Source organism: Cervus elaphus, chromosome 19, assembly GCF_910594005.1.
Source record: "Cervus elaphus chromosome 19, mCerEla1.1, whole genome shotgun sequence".
Taxonomy (NCBI): domain Eukaryota; kingdom Metazoa; phylum Chordata; class Mammalia; order Artiodactyla; family Cervidae; genus Cervus; species Cervus elaphus.
The window spans coordinates 62,205,610-62,221,946 of NC_057833.1; the positions used below are offsets into that span (position 1 = coordinate 62,205,610).

Consider the following 16,337-nt stretch of genomic DNA (forward strand, 5'->3'; position numbering starts at 1 on the left):
ATGGGCAGATAGAAGAGTGGATGGATAGATTGAATACTATCTTCTCTTGATTTCTCTTTTGATCTCTTTGGGCCATCTACTTATTAATAGAGCTAGGAAACACTTACAGTACCTCATTACTTGCTTTGCTTGTATACATATTATATATTTGTCCTCCATTTTGACAAGCCTTAAGAAGACCAAGTGCAAAGAATCTGGAGCATTTCAATGAATATTTCATCATTTTTGACGGTCATTAAAGCAGCTCGCTTTCACTTATAATGCCTGAAGTGAAGACCTCCTCCAATTCCCATTGACGGTTATGTATGACTCTCCTGCCCAATACCAATTTGTCCTCTCAAGCAGTTAAAAATGTTTTTATTAAACATTTTTAAAATTTATTTTACCCAAATTATGAATTTTAAAAGGAAAGAAAACCTGACAATCACTTGTGTGATAATACAGGGTTATTTTTTTAATCCTCTTTAGAACCCTTTATTTGCGGAACAGGGTGCCATAGTTTAAAACTATCAGTTTACAATCTCAAGACAACTGGTACTTGACATCTTTGAAGGCATCTGTGCAGCCACCTCTCAAACTGTCCCATTTCAGAGAGAGGCCGTGGTCGCTGGTGGAATCCCGTGTCCAAGGCAAACGCTAAAGACAAAGAGGAGACACAGAAATACAGAGTAGCAGCCTCAAGTGGAATCAAGTTCCCGAACACCCTCTCCTCCCTGCTCTTATCTGGGCAATGTCCATATGCCCTTTAGACGTGAGCAAGAAGCCATATAATTTATCATGCAAATCACAGTATATTTAACAGTCAATGGGAGCAATAACAATAACTAAACTATTTAATTTTTAAAATATCTAATTAACTGTTGACAGCTATGTTTTAATATACTGGTGAGGCGGACTTCCCTGATGGTCCAGTGGATAAGAGTCTGCCTGCCAGTGCAGGAGATCAGGGTTCAATCCTTGGTCTGGGGGGTTTCCATACGCTGCGGAGCAACTAAGCCCATGCACCACAACTACTGAGATCCCACTCGAGGGCCCAAGAGCTGCAGCAACTGAAGCCGTGAGCCCGAGAGCCTGTGCTTTGCAGCAAGAGGGGCCACGGCCGTGAAAAGTCCGTCCACCGCAGCAAGGAGCAGCCCCTACTCACTGCACCTAGAGAAGGCCCACACATGGCCACAAAGACTCAGTGCAGCCAGGAATAAATAAACCAGCTATAAAGACAAATAAATAATACACTAGTGAAGTACTAAACAGCATTAAACATTCAGCAACTATTTTCAAAATAAAATTTTCTGAAAAATAAAAGCAGCACATTTCTTGTGTAGTACATAATACCAAAATACTCCATTTCCAGATTTTGACAGTTGTACTGATTTTATCAGAGACTATTTTTGATTCTAGAAAATATACACTGAAGTAGTCCGGAATTTTTTTTTTTTTTTAAGCCTTGTAAAGCTCTATAAAATCTTACCAAGAGAAATACATTTAGAAACAACATAAGCAGAAAACCATTTATGCACATATTTAGGAACTTTAAACAGATTCTAATCCATAGTATTATTTGGAAAATGCACTTTTCTATATGGTCCTATTTTTTTTTTTTCTGTAAAATTACCTGCAGACACCTTCCAAGGTGAAGTTTATAAATAATACATAAAAATCATGGACATTTCAGTTGGCTCTTTTTTGTTACACCATAATTTTTTTATTGAAGTATATTTGATTTATAGTGCTATAATCTCTGCTGTATAGCAAAGTGACTGTTTTACATATATATATATTTATTTATATACATTCTTTTTTTTTAATATTCTTTTCCATTATGGTTTATCCCAAGAGATTGGATATAGCTCCATGCACTATACAGTAGGGCCTTGTTGTCTGCCCACTCTAAGTGTAGCATTAATAGTTTGTATCTACCAATCCCAAATTCCCAGTGCATCCCTCTCCCTTCCCCTGTCCCTGCTTAGCAACTACAAGTCTGATCTGTATGCCTGTGATTCTGTTTCCACTTTGCACATAGGCTCACTTGTGTCATATTTTAGGTATCACATCTAAGTGATGTCATGTGGTACCTGTCTTTCTCTTTCAGACTTACTTCACGCAGTATGATACTCTCTAGCTATATCCATGTTGCTGCAGATGGCATTAAATCATTCTTTCTCATGGCTGAGTAATATTCCATTGTATACATGCACCACATCTTTTTTATCCACTCATCTGTCTATTGACACTAGGGCTTCCTTTGTGGCTCAGCTGGTAAAGAATCCACCTGCAATGCGGGAGACCTGGGTTCGATCCCTGGGTTGGGAAGATCCCCTGGAGAAGAGAAAGGCTATCCACTCCAGTATTCTGGTCTGGAGAATTCCGTGGACTGTATAGGCCATGGGGTCGCAAAGAGTTGGACACAATGGAGCGACTTTCACTTTCATGGACATTTCGGTTGATTCCATGTTTTGGCCATTGTGAATAGGGCTGCTATGAGCCTACAGGTGCGTGTTTCTTTTTGAATTATACTTTTGTCCAGGTATATGCCCAGGAGTGGGATTGCTGGATCACATGGAAATTCTAGTCTTAGTTTTCTGAGAAACCTCCATATTGCTTTCCATACTGGCTGCACTAACTTATATTCCCACCAACAGTGTAGAAGTTTTTCCTTTTCTCCACATCCTCTCCAGCATTTGTTATTTAGACTTTCTATGGTGGCCATTCTGACCAGTGTGAGGTAATGTCCGGGTGTAGTTTTGATCTGCATTCATCTAATAATTAGGTATACCACTAAATTTTTAAGTGAAAAAATTATCACTGTAAGTGCTAACATACCTGGTAAAGTAAAAGCAAATCATGCTACATGAAGTATATTCTTGATTTTAATATTTTTAAATTGAAACATGTAAACATTCTTATAGCTATTGGGGGTTTATGCCTTCATTTATATAAAATATGTCTGTGCCAGACATTTTTATATAATACATCATTATAATACATATAATACATTATGATTCTTTTGAATGTATAGAAAAATTTAAGTACTTCAAAATACATAAATATATTCAATCAAGGAGGAGTGCCAAGGAAATAATTTCCCATAATTAAAGATATTTCAAAATGCAATTACGAAATTCCAAAGTTAATTCTTTTATACCAGTTGAACTCTGCCATTTGTTTAGTTTTTCCTTTTGTGAGGATCTAATTCAATATATTCCTGTTTGCAAGTATTGTCTGCAATAATTAGTTTGTCACCTTTTCAAAACATGAATATTTTCACCACTCCATTCTTTTGATTACTTTGATTCTAGATTTCTAACTAATTTTGAAGCAAACAGAATTTGAAAAGGACTCTAGTACTTCAGCAAATTCGGATCTTCTGGTGGTCCTGTGGTTAGTGACACATATACAGTCTCCATTAATGGACTAGAAATATCAACAAACTCTTTGTACAAGTTACATATTTAAAAGAACTGCAAATCTGGTACCTAACATCTCATTAAACAATCATTTCATATTTTCTTCTGTTACTGATGGTAAAAGGGGCTTAATTCCAAAATAAAAAAGCTTTTCTGAGCCACGCAAACAGTTGTATGCATACATACACAAACCATCCAATAAATGACAAAAATACTATATACTACTCTCTAGGAATTTGATTACTCACCCTCTGTTTTCAGTACACATTTACCAAACCACAGACAAAACTTCCCCCATTTCCTGTGACCTGGCAGCTTTGTGAATCTGTCAGAAAAGGAGTTAGCTGTACCTAGTCTTGAGGTCAGAGAGCTTTCTGTTTTAGCAAGCACAATACATGCAGGCTTTGAAGAGAAGCTGAAGCTGGGAAGTATTAGGAATAGAGAGATAGGCTGGTCATTGTCTTTCACCTTTAACCAGAAGTTTCATTGTACCTGGTGCTTCATTGCATCTGGGCCTCACAAACTACAGACCAGATTATGGCAGAAGCTACAAGCAAAGCAAAAATCCATCAAACACAACCCAGCTCATCTTCATAAAATAAATAATAAAATCATGTCCTTAAAAACTCTGGATAGATGTTAAACTAGAACGAGTGACGGGACAACAGGCATAAGTCGGGACTACAGGCATATGCCGGGACTGCCCTGGGCAGAAACTGGACATACGGTCGCCCTTCTCAGGAAGCCTGCCTGCACTTCCACCTCTGACTCAAGAAAGACATTTTTTCCTTCTTACCCAATTATCTTAACTTACTAATTTGGCACAGGAGATATGTTAATGAAATTGATATTGTCAGTTTTTATCTTTAAAATTACTGCTGCATCCATCCATCAAACCCTAAGGATTGACCTCCTAGTTCATTTTGTTTTAGAAAAGAAAGGAATTTTAATGAATTGTTTTCATGGAAACATAAATTAACATCCAATGGCCTTGTGTAAAAGCAATCAATTTGTTATCCCGAGTAACAATCTAAGTGAAGCATTTAAAGGGAAAATAGAATGGAGCCTAGTGAGAAGAAACGTGTTTTGATGTGGGCGAGTTCAGACATCCTGGACTTATTCTGTCTTGTACTGAGAACTAAAGATAGTATTAGGGGGCACAGCTCTTCAAGGCCCGAACAGATTAAATTAAGGTGTGTGGCCTAGGAGTGTTGACATAAAAATTGAGATTTGAATTGACTGAGATTGAATTGAACAGTGTCCACTAAGGACAAACTATGAGGAATTGTGCTAATTGTAGCCGTTGGTGGGATGCTATATTGAAGTGTGAAGTGAAATGTTAGACGCTGTCGTGCCCAACTCTTTGCGACCTCCATGGACTGTAGCCCACCAGGCTCCTCTGTCCATGAGATTTTTCCAGGCAAGGATACTGGAGTGGGTTGCCATTCCTTCTCCAGGGGATCTTCCCGACCCAGAGATCAAACCCAGTCTCCTGCACTGCAGGCAGATTCTTTACCAACCAAGCTACAAGTGTTGAAAACTTTACATTCAATTACCTTTACCTCCCTGTCACTTAGGTAACAATCATTTAACATTGCTAATTTTCTTATCTGCAAAACAAACATGCTAATACCCTCAGAGGAGAGAATTTAAGATTAAATAACACAATGGAACGTAATTGGCCCTTAAACAATATTTGTGGAATTTTAAATGTTGAAAACTAATTAGATGGAAACAAAGAACTGGAGAGGAATTAAATGCACTGTAATAAAAATATTGTTGGCAGCACCTGAGTGTGTAATATACATTTTTAGGAGAATAATTGCTAATTATATTATACTTTTGCTTACATTCTTGAAGCTATTCTAGACACCTATTGTCTGCATGTGTTAGTCATTCAGCTGTGTCCTACTGTTTGCCACCCCATGGACTGTAGCCCACCAGGCTTCTCTGTCCATGGAGTTCTCCAGGCAAGAATATTGGAGTGGGTTGCCATTCCCTTCTCCAGGGGATCTTTTGGACGTAGGGATCAAACCCTGGTCTCCTGCATCGCAGGCAGATTCTTTACCGTTTGAGCTATAGGGAAGTCCTACTGAGTGTAACCTGAGGGTAAAAAAGTTGATTAAACAGCACAATTTTAGGGAAAGAATTTCAACAATGAAATTTCAATGTGCAAGTTAATGGTTTGGGAAAGTAACTTCTCAAAGTTGTTTGTTTATTGTTTGTTTTTGTTTTTAATTTAAAGGGCAAACTACTGTTTGTTTTTTGTTTTGTTTTTCTCCCAATTCCTGGTTTAATAAGGACTTGTGTATTGTGAGAGGAAAAAAAACATGTCCCAAACATGAGTCTGTTCACAAAAATAATGCACAATATCAACTTTAGAAAACAAATCTTAATTCCATTACACTGTTTATTTTTCTAGAGGGTGCATCTGAAAAAACACACTGTTCCATCTGTGGTGAGCAAGGCCACAGAGCACTATTACATGGGGTTGACACACACACCTCTAACTCAAAGCCACTCTGAGGTGCTAATCAACTAAGGAGATTATCTCTGTAGTTAGGGAGGCAACTACTGAGCTACTGTACAAACAGAAAGAACTGCACTCCCTGCATAACAGGAGGTTATCTGGGAGACGGTTGATAAAATCCATATATCCTTTTCACTGTTAAGTCATAAAGAGGTATCAAAATTCAAAGCAAAAATTACCGGTTAAGACTTAGTGTAACTACTAGGAGCATGAAAGGAAATGGAAATGGGGCCAGGTTCAGGGCAGTATGAATTGATGGACATGGGAGGACTAGTATGGGGAGAACAGTGAGCGTGTTCTGAAAGTGCTATGGGAGAGGCGTGTTCTGAAAGTGCTATGAGAGAGGATCTGGTGAAAATGTTGTTCTTAGACAAGCGCCTAGTAAAGAAAAACGGGACAAGGTTTCCAAACTCCACTATGTGCCTAAGAGTCGTTCTTGCCGCTAACGCTCTCTCCATGGTCCTTCTCCACTTTCCAGCCTCTTTCCATCATCCGTGGTCACCTCCAGTGGTCACCACTCAGTCGTCATCACCATCATCACCCAGTGGTCCCCCCTCCTCCGCAGAGTCATCTTCAGACTGCACCTTCACATGAGTCTCATCTCTCTTCTACTGCTCTGCCCCCCTTCTGACGCTGCATCCTTCATCTCTACTCCCTGTCTGCTCCGTTCCTTTTCAGTTTTTTCTAGGCTTTCCAGCAGAGAATCCACTTTTTGTTTCATCTGGGTCAACTCCATCTTCCGGGTCTGACGGTCATCTGCTTTCCACTTTCCAGACTTAGAAGAAGATCCCCACTGGATGCTCTTAGAATCGAAGCGGCTTGTGCCCCTTCGTGAGGTGTTTCTTGATGCATGCTGGCGTTCTGAGGGCACTACAGCGGGAGGAACAGGAGGAGAAGGAAACTCTGCTAGATAACGGTACCGCCCGTCATTGTAAGCCCATGACAGTCACAGTCCAAGTCAGAAGAGGAGCTGCATCTCCGCTGCATGTTATTTCACACCGGCTTTTCCTGGGTTTGCTTCTGGCTCTGTAGCCAGGATAGAATCTAAAACCAGCTGTCGTTCTGCCATCCACTCCTGCCACAGCAGCGTGGACATGTCTCTCATTAACACACTCAATGAAGGCAAAGCCCTTATGAACAGAGAAGACCGGGTCTGCCATATTCTGAGAAGACTGCCTCCACATCAGATTCCTTGACCACAGAGTACTGAGAATCCCATGAATACACGAGAGCTCACGGAACAGCGTCTGCTGTCTTGTGGGTCACACTGCTGGCTGTTGTCTTTGATGACAAGGTGCCTCACAAAGCTGAAAAATGTAGCTGAAGGTCAAGACAAATCTCACTGTAAAGCTGCCACGGTGCTCACCAAGTTGCAACATTATGTTAAAAAACGTCTTCAAAATCAGTTTTGGAATGGGAATGTGTGGGTTCTGGAAGGGTGGGGAAGGGAGGATAAATACCAAAGCTGAGTTCCAATGAGTAGTGATGGGGCTTGCCTTGCCACCCTCAAGCAAGTTCTACTAACTTACCTATTTCAAGTGACTTGTAACCAGGAGTGGGGAAGGAGGAGAGACTCGATTCTGAATCTCCTGCTCCCGGGTTCTACATGGAGAAGTCGACGGCTGCTAGAGGTCTTCAACACAGGCGGAACCGCTCAGTCACTGCCTCTTCACAAAATGCCAAACTACTGTTTCTAGAGAGTAACATTACGTGCATGCTGTGCTGTGCTTGGTCGCTTAGTCCTGTCTGACTCTCTGCAACCCATGAACCGTAGCCCGCCAGGCGCCTCTGTCCATGGGATCCTCCAGGCAAGAATACTGGAGTGGGTTGCATGCCCTGGGATTGAACCCAGGTCTCCCACATTGCAGGTGGATTCTTTACCAGCTGAGCCACCAGGGAAGCCCAAGAATACTGGAGTGGGTAGCCTGTCCCTTCTCCAGGGGATCTTCCCGACCCAGGAATTGAATCAGGGGCTCCTGCACTGCAGGCGGATTCTTTACCAGCTGAACCACCAGGGAAGCCCAACATTAGTACATACTGCAGGGTTAAATCAAACCTATAAAAATAACCAGTTGATAAAGATGAAGCTGAACTGATATTACTTTAAAAGCTTAAAAACCGTAAGCAAAACTGAAAAGGATCACTAGCTAAGTATAACACTGATTCAGTTCAGTTCAGTTCAGTCACTCAGTCATGTCCAACTCTTTGCGACCCCATGAACTGCAGCACACCAGGCCTCCCTGTCCATCACCAACTCCTGGAGTCCACACAAACCCATTTCCATTGTGTCGGTGATGCCATCCAACCATCTCATCCTCTGTCGTCCCCTTCTCCTCCTGCCCTTAATCTTTCCCAGCATCAGGGTCTTTTCCAATGAGTCAGCTCACCACATCAGATGGCCAAAGTATTGGAGTTTCAAACACTGATTATACCTCCCCATTTAATCATTCTTCCAGAAAGGAAACGAAGTGGGAAACTCAACTGTCTGTGTAATAAAAACTTGTAACTTTCCTTGGGTGCCATATTGTTTAGATTTTCAGTAAATTTTAAGACACGCAATTTTTTTCAGAATATAAGATTTTAGTAAAGTTTATTCATTAAATAGGTTATTATTAATTATTCCTAAATCATCTTTAGAAATAAATATCTAAAAAAATTAAAACCTACAAGTTATTTGTGCTTAATATATGATCTGGATATAATTTTGAACCACATTTATCAAATTCTCAAGATGGTCTTTTCTGTCAAGTTGATCCTTGGGGCTTAATGTTATTTTCTTTTATTTATTTCACCCATTTTTTGGTTTAGTTTTTATTTTAATGTGGAAACTGATTTTATATTACTTTATTGAAGTATAGGTGATTTATAATGCGCTAATTTCTGCTGAAGAGCAAAGTGACTCAATTTTATACATATATACATTTTTAATATATATTCTTTTTTATTATCATTTATCACAGGAGATTAGATAGTTCCCTGTGCTATGCTATGATTCTGTCACTTACCCACCCTATATGTAAGAGTCTGTATCCAGTAACCCCAAATTCCCAGTCCATCCCTCTCCTCCTCCGATCCCCCCAGGCAAACACGAATGAGTCTGGGGAACTGATTTTATTTTTAATCATTTACTTGTATCTCTGAAAGAGGTTTCAAATTAGTTTCTGGGAAAATGTAAGGAATAATTTGATTAACCAGCTGTTAAAAAAATAAGAAGCCTTAGTAATGCATTGATATTATATTCCTCAGTTCCACAGTAAAAATATATATAAAGTATTCATATCACACGAGAGTTTTTGGTAAAATAGTTTTTTTAAGAGATCCTACTTTGAACTCCTTCATTATTAACTGTGGCACTAGATCATGAAATCAGCCCTGAATATTCACTGGAAAGACTGATATTGAAGTTGAAGCTCCAATACTATGGCCACCAGACACAAATGGCCAATTCACTGGAAAAAACCTTGATGCTGAGAAAGACTGAAGGCAGAAGGAGAAGACAGTGACAGAGGATGAGATGGTTGGGTGGCATCACGGATTCAATGGCCATTAAGTTGGGCAAATTCCGGGAGATAGTGAGGGACAGGGAGGCCTGGCGTGCTGCAGTCCAGGAGGTCGCAAAGAGCTGGACGTGACTTGGCATCTGAACAACAACACTCCTGAAATTAGCTGAATAAAACCAAACTCATCGGAATAGACAGGACTACTCATTTTTTAAAACTTGATTGATATATTGATTGATTGGTTGATTTTGGCTGTGCTGGGCCTTTGTTGCTGCGCTGGCTCTTCTCCGGTTGCCGTGAGCAGCGGCTCCTCTCTAGCTGTGCTCCGGCTTCTCACGGCAGTGACTTCTCTCACCATGAAGCGTGGCTGGCAGGCTCCCTAGTTGTGGCCCGTGGACTCAGCAGTAGCGGTCTCTGGGCGCTAGAGCCCAGGCCGATCGATACTTGTGGCGCGACGGCTCAGCTGCTCTGCAGCACGTGGGATCCTCCCAGATCAGGGCTCGAACCTATGTATCCTGCATTGGCAGTCACCAGGGAAGCCTGACTACTCACTTTTTAAATAGAAACAGTACTACTACATCACACAGTACTTTGCCTATCACCACCTCTGCTGTTTGTCAGTAAGACTCTCACTGACTTGCATATTTTGCTGAATACAGACTTTTTTATGAGGATAAGAGACAGTTCCTGAGAGTTAGAAACTATCGGTATTCATTATTGAGGGATTCAAATACATATATATATTTATGAACATAATTTTTAAATTTTATGTACATTTATAAATACATAATATATACACGTGAACTGTTTCCAGAAACTAATGACTTAGGCACACTTCTGCATGAATCGTACGAATAACAATTTCTATCTAGCAGCTACAAGAACTTTTAACATTGCAAGCTGCGAATACATATTTACAAATTTGAGGGCATATTCTTTTGTCAGATGTTTGAAAAGTTTGCCTCTTAGGATGCGGTATCCTTTGTTTCTCATCATGATTTATGCAATATTAGCGAATCGCTTCTATAATGAAGGTTTGTTTGTGCGCTGACATTTGTAGAACTTATTGTTCTAAAACCACCCTGTCAGATGAATAAAGAGAGGGTCGAATTTAGCTCGGTTCAACACATAACATGATTTATTTCAACCTGATTAGTGATGAACAACTATCAGACTTAATACATTAGTAGGACAACACAAGACAATGCATGCAAGAACACGCAGCACGGTAGAAGTTAAATATTTGAGAGAGGAATGAAAACAGCTTTCAAAATGTCAACCTTTCCCTTCCCACAGCATTTCCCATTTTATAATTTTCTGCCATAATCATGAGGCCAATAATAGGCAACTGTCGATCAGTCAGTGAGTCTTCATTACATGATCATCTGCCACCAGCCATTGCTTTGAGGTTCTGGTGACTTTGCAAATAGGGAAGAACAAATCTGATTCCATATTGGATCTATTTATTTAACTTTAACCTCTGTACGCTACTGCATTTGCTACAAGTTAAGAATGTTGCCTATAGCCTGAAATATACAGAATAGGCCATTATCAAGGGCTATTCTCAAAGATAAAAATAGCACATTTCCATTCATACAGAGATAAAAAGTTGCATAACAGAAAATAACAATTGTTTTGTTTGAGTTTTACAGGAACATTATGAACAGACCTACAAGGACAGCTCTAAGAACTTCTGTTTGCAAAAACTCCTGCCCTTTGAGTATACTGCTACTGCTAAGTCACTTCAGTTGTGTCTGACTCTGTGCGACCCCATCCCTGGGATTCTCCAGGTAAGAACACTGGAGTGGGTTGCCATTTCCTTTGAGTATAAGGGAAGCCTAAATTCTAACTCAGGCAAGATGGTTCTTCAGAATGCTACATTCTTGGTCTGCTGGCTTTCCAAATAAAGTCACTGTTCCTTGCCCCAACACATCCCTAGGTCCACCGGCCTGTCATGGGGGCGAGCAGTTACAGGCTTGATAACGACTTTGGGCTCTTCCAAGTAGTGGCCTTGCTGGGGACTCCTCTCATCCTATCTCTCTCTTCTATATTTTCTGAAACATGTCTCATTTCTGCAGAGCCCTCATTCTTAATGATACAGCTAATTTATCTTAAAAACAACTTGGGATTCTACATTCTGGGAGCTGCCCTAGAAAAGCATGGTGTATTTCCCTGTTAAGAATACAATGAAGACACCACTGGTGAGTGGGGATTAGCACTAGTTGCTATTATTGTTCGGGTGCTCTGTGTTGTGGGGTCACTAGTATGCTGACTGTGTGCATACAATGCTTCTTTACTTCTGTAATATTAAAATAAAGCATAATGTAGAATCACAATGGTTTAAAAATCTTCCTGATGATTTATTATAGAGACTCAGCTCTCCACACGTTCTCTGTTGGCTACTGGAAAAGGTCTACACTATTTCTATGGGCATGGAGCCCTATCACTTCTCCGGCTTTATTTGTGCCATAGTCAAGACTTACCCTCTTGCAGTTCTGTAGACTACCACGTTGGTCTGGCCTCTACAGATGTGCCCTACTTGCTAGAACACTCCCACACCTTTACCTTCCAAGGCCTTCTATTTCGGGTTGACTCAAGAATCACCTCCTTGAAGAAACCAGTTCTGTCCCTGCCCTTGTTTCCCACTGTCTCCTGCGCTTATACATACCCTACTGGGACGGGCTGGGGCCCGGGCCCTTTGCTGCAGTGCTTGCACATGCACGAACATCTCTTGGAGCAGCAGAATACAAACAGACCGTAAGGGACTAAAAATAACTGCGTACATGTGCAGCTGGGACACATTATGGACAAGATACAAAAGCACTGAAAAACTTACTGGACACTTCTGCGGTGCAGGAGGAAAAACGAGCAGGGTACTGTGCCTGCCTCCCACACTCAGCACCATCTAAGGGGTAGGCAGATCACCTCAGGCTGCGCCCCCCTCAGCCGACCCCCAGAAACACCCCTACACTCAGCCCTTGTAAGGAACTAGCTCGCCTCCCCCTTGGGAAGCAAGAAACAGAACCCTTACTGCAGCAAGGCCCAATAAAGCCTTGCCTGAATTTCTTATCTGGCCTCTTAAAACTTTCTGATGATTGGTGGGGTGGGGAGGGAGGTGGAAGGGGGGATCGGGATGGGGAATACATGTAAATCCATGGCTGATTCATGTCAATGTATGGCAAAAACCACTACAACATTGTAAAGTAATTAGCCTCCAACCAATAAAAAAAAAAACAAAAAACTTTCTGATGATTGGGAAAGGCCAAGAACCATGGTCAGCAAAACTTTATACAGTGTGGAAATAAGACTTCATGTTCATGTACTTACTAATTTTCCTATACGGATGCTAAGTGCCTTACAGACTGGAAGGGTTACTTGTTTGCTCTGAATCTCTATGATTGATCTCTATGTCTGGAACATGGTGAATACTGAAAAAACATTTATTAATTAGAAATTAATAAAAAGCTATCACCTGTTTGGAATTACTGAATTAATGGCTGATTCAATAACTTTTCTAATACCTTGCTGCATGGTGTCTAAACACTGTCTTTGACACATAAAACCCCACAAAAACCTCTGACAGCTTCCCCTACACCAAGCATCAAATTTGTGACAAGCACTATAAAACAGTTTCTGAAAAACATTTTCTCTGTCCTCAAATAACTGTAAATTCCACCCGGGAAATAGGTCAAGAATGAGTAAAACAGTAATAATGTCAATAATTACCTTAGAGTTTTATACAACACTTGTTTTGGACCAGAAGTATTCATTTAAGTGCTCAACATATACTAGTGCAGGTAATCATCACAATAATCTAGTTAGGAAATCTCATTATCCTCTTAGAAGTAAAGAAGCCAAACCGCTGAGAAGTTATATGGCTTTCCTGAGGTTGCAGGAGGAAGCGGCAGAGCTGAAATGTGGAATCTGGCAGCCTCACTCTAAAGCCTATATTCTTACTTACTGCCCCATATTGCCTCTAAAATCATGATGCGTAAATGCCTACATGCCCCCAAACAACCGCAAGACTGACTGTCAAATGGCTGGATGGACACATGCTCTTAATGTAACTTTAGAGGTGAGGACCATGACTCCATGACAGACAGATTCAGGAAAACTTCACAGGAGACGTGAACTTTGATCGGAAGTGACTTTTTAGGGTTTACTGGATTTCGGGGAAGGTCTCACAACAGAGGAAACAAAGATGAGTAAATACAAGGCATGTTGCCTGTAAGATAATATTGGAGGATACGTGAGCAAGATGATGCTGTTAGTCGCTAAATTGTGTCTGACTCTGCAACTCCATAGACTGCAGCACGGCCAGGCTCTCCTGTGCTTCACTGTCTCTCAGAATTTGCTCAGATTCAAGTCTACTGAGGCAGTGGTACTATCTAACTACCTCATCATCCTATGTGGTCCCCTTCTCCTTTTGCCTTCAGTGTTTCCAATTATCAGGGTTTTTCCCAATGTATCAGTTCTTAGAATGGGGAGGATTAAATTCCAAAATCCATAGCTCAAAACATTCTAACTGACCCCAGAAGCCATTGAGAGAAATGGCCAAAGAGAAAGGAATAAAGCAGCGCTTCAGAGTAATAATTGTCAGTAGTTTGTAAAGCAAAATAAAGGATAAAGACACTGGAAGCAGGAAGCTCATGAAAACACTAAATTTACAGGGGCAGAAGTGATAGGATGCTTGTTTTACTTCTCCCTTCCTTCTTGTAAAAAGAATGTTGAATTTGAAGTTGGAAAATCTGGTCTTAAATTTTACCCCTGCCATTCATTACCACTAGGGGCCAAAAGTGTAATATTTCCTAGTTCATAAATTGAGATTGTTAAAGGATCACTATTTTACAAGATAAAATCTGTCATGTGAATTTACAGTATGCAGGTGTCCAAGACAATATTTAATTTATTAATTGATGAGACAAACAGTCAGATGTTAAAACTAGCTCAAAGAACCATAAACAAAAGCAGCAAAAAATGCTAAAATAAACTTATAAATAGAACAAAAACCTGGATTCTTCGATAGTGGGCAAAGGAAGCCAATTTTAGCTCACCAGGGAATAATGTATTTGTACATCTATAGACAAGAATCATTTGCATTTCTATTAGTTATCTACAATTTACAGAGTTGTAGATTAAAGATGGCTCAAAGTTGTAATTAGTTATAATTAAATTAGTAATTAGTTGTAATTAAAGATGGCTCAAAGACCATTATCTGAAAATAATCAGATAACCAGGAGGGATGTATTACTTAAGTTTTCTTAGTTCTCTACTGAAGAAATTCAGTAAATTTTTTTTTTTTTTCATTTCAAAGTCTTCCACTGTGTCCATCTGATGACACTGGTATGAGCATTAACTGAGAATATTGGTGATAACTGGACCAGAACAGGAATCCAAAATTCCTAACACATGGAATTAGGTAGTCCTTTCCCTCTCCTCGCGACTTAAATAGTACCTAATCATCTTCTCAATATACATGTGAGCTGGAAAATTCATAAAAGAAGTAGAGCTGGTATTCATGAGGTTTAGGTATTTGCAAGCATACCACTTCTGCGGGAAGAGGAAGATGACAGCAAAATGAAGGGCTGACTTGGGGTCTCCTAGGGAGAATCTGGCACAAGAAAAGAAAAGTCAGCATGGTCCAATAAGCCAAATCTGCAACGGTGTCTTTTGCTTTGAGTCAGAGTGCATTGTTGCAAAAATAATAATAAACTAGCTTGAGCTAAATGTTTTTTTAAAGCAAATGAACATTCTCTAACTTTCTATCTTTCTAACATTTGCTAGAAAGATATCAGGTGTGGTGGAATCTGCAAGAAGGCAAGAGAAAGATGCAAACTGAAAGAAGAGGACTCAGGGAATATCAGAACTGGAGGACCAAGGAGGTGATTATAAGATCGGTGCTTCTGCAAAGGTATCACCACTGCTATAAGCCACGGGCACCAATACTGAACCTCGTTATAGTCATCATGGGCTTCCCTGGAGGCTCAGATGGCAAAGAATCTGCCTGTAATGCAGGAGACCCGGGTTCGATCCCTGGGTCGGGAAGATCCCCTGGAGAAGGCAATGACAACCCATTCTAGTATTCTTGCCTGGAGAATGCCCTGGACAGAGGCACCTAATGGGCTGCAGTCCATGGGGTCACAGAGGGTTGGACACAGCTGAGAAATGAACACTTTCATAGTCATCATGGTTCCTAACTCACTCTTCTCTCCTGGATCTCTTGCTCTAGAATCAGGGTCTCAGACTGCAATATCTGATTGGCTGAGCTTGGGTTACATGCTATGCTTTGGCTCCTGGGGAATTATCAGGCAGATGGAATATCTCTCCCTTTCACTTTTGTAGTGCAAGGCAAAACACTGCATCGTACCCCTATGATGAACTGTACCAATACAAAGAGGGTCACAGATGCTCCTCTGTCAAGTGAAGTGAAGTGAAGTCATTTAGTCGTGTCTGACTCTTTGCAACCCCATGGACTGCAGGCTCCTCCATCCATGGGATTTTCCAGGCAAGAATACTGGAGTGGGTTGCCATTTCCTTCTCCAGGAGATCTTCCCAACCCAGGGACTGAACTTGGGTCTCCCACGTTGTAGGCAGACGCTTTACAGTCTGAGCCACCGGGGAAGTCCGCTGTCAGACAACAGAGCAAACGTCCAGAGAGGGTCTCTGCTGGGGATGGAGAACAGATGAGAGATGAACCCATTTCTGATGCATCTACTTTGTCAGCTCCAACGTGCCTGGAAGAAGGGCCCTATGGGAATCAAGGGGGGTAAAGCCTACATGGCCAGGGCCAAGTCCTCCTGTGGGAGTCCTTCTGAAAAGGCAGAATATGGTGGGAGAGGCTTCCCTTCACAACCAAAGGAGGATGGAACACACAGCCTGGGAACTGCAGGAGGTCAGGCAGCA

The 16,337-nt window shown here is 40.9% G+C and overlaps 1 protein-coding gene and 1 pseudogene across 1 annotated transcript in view; both read right to left on the minus strand.

The window, feature by feature from the left end:
* Nucleotides 1–16,337, minus strand: part of KCNH8 (potassium voltage-gated channel subfamily H member 8) — a 446,029-nt gene that overhangs the window by 358,744 nt on the left and 70,948 nt on the right. The window lies entirely within an intron of this gene.
* On the minus strand, nt 6,453–12,219 carry LOC122675831 (annotated as a pseudogene).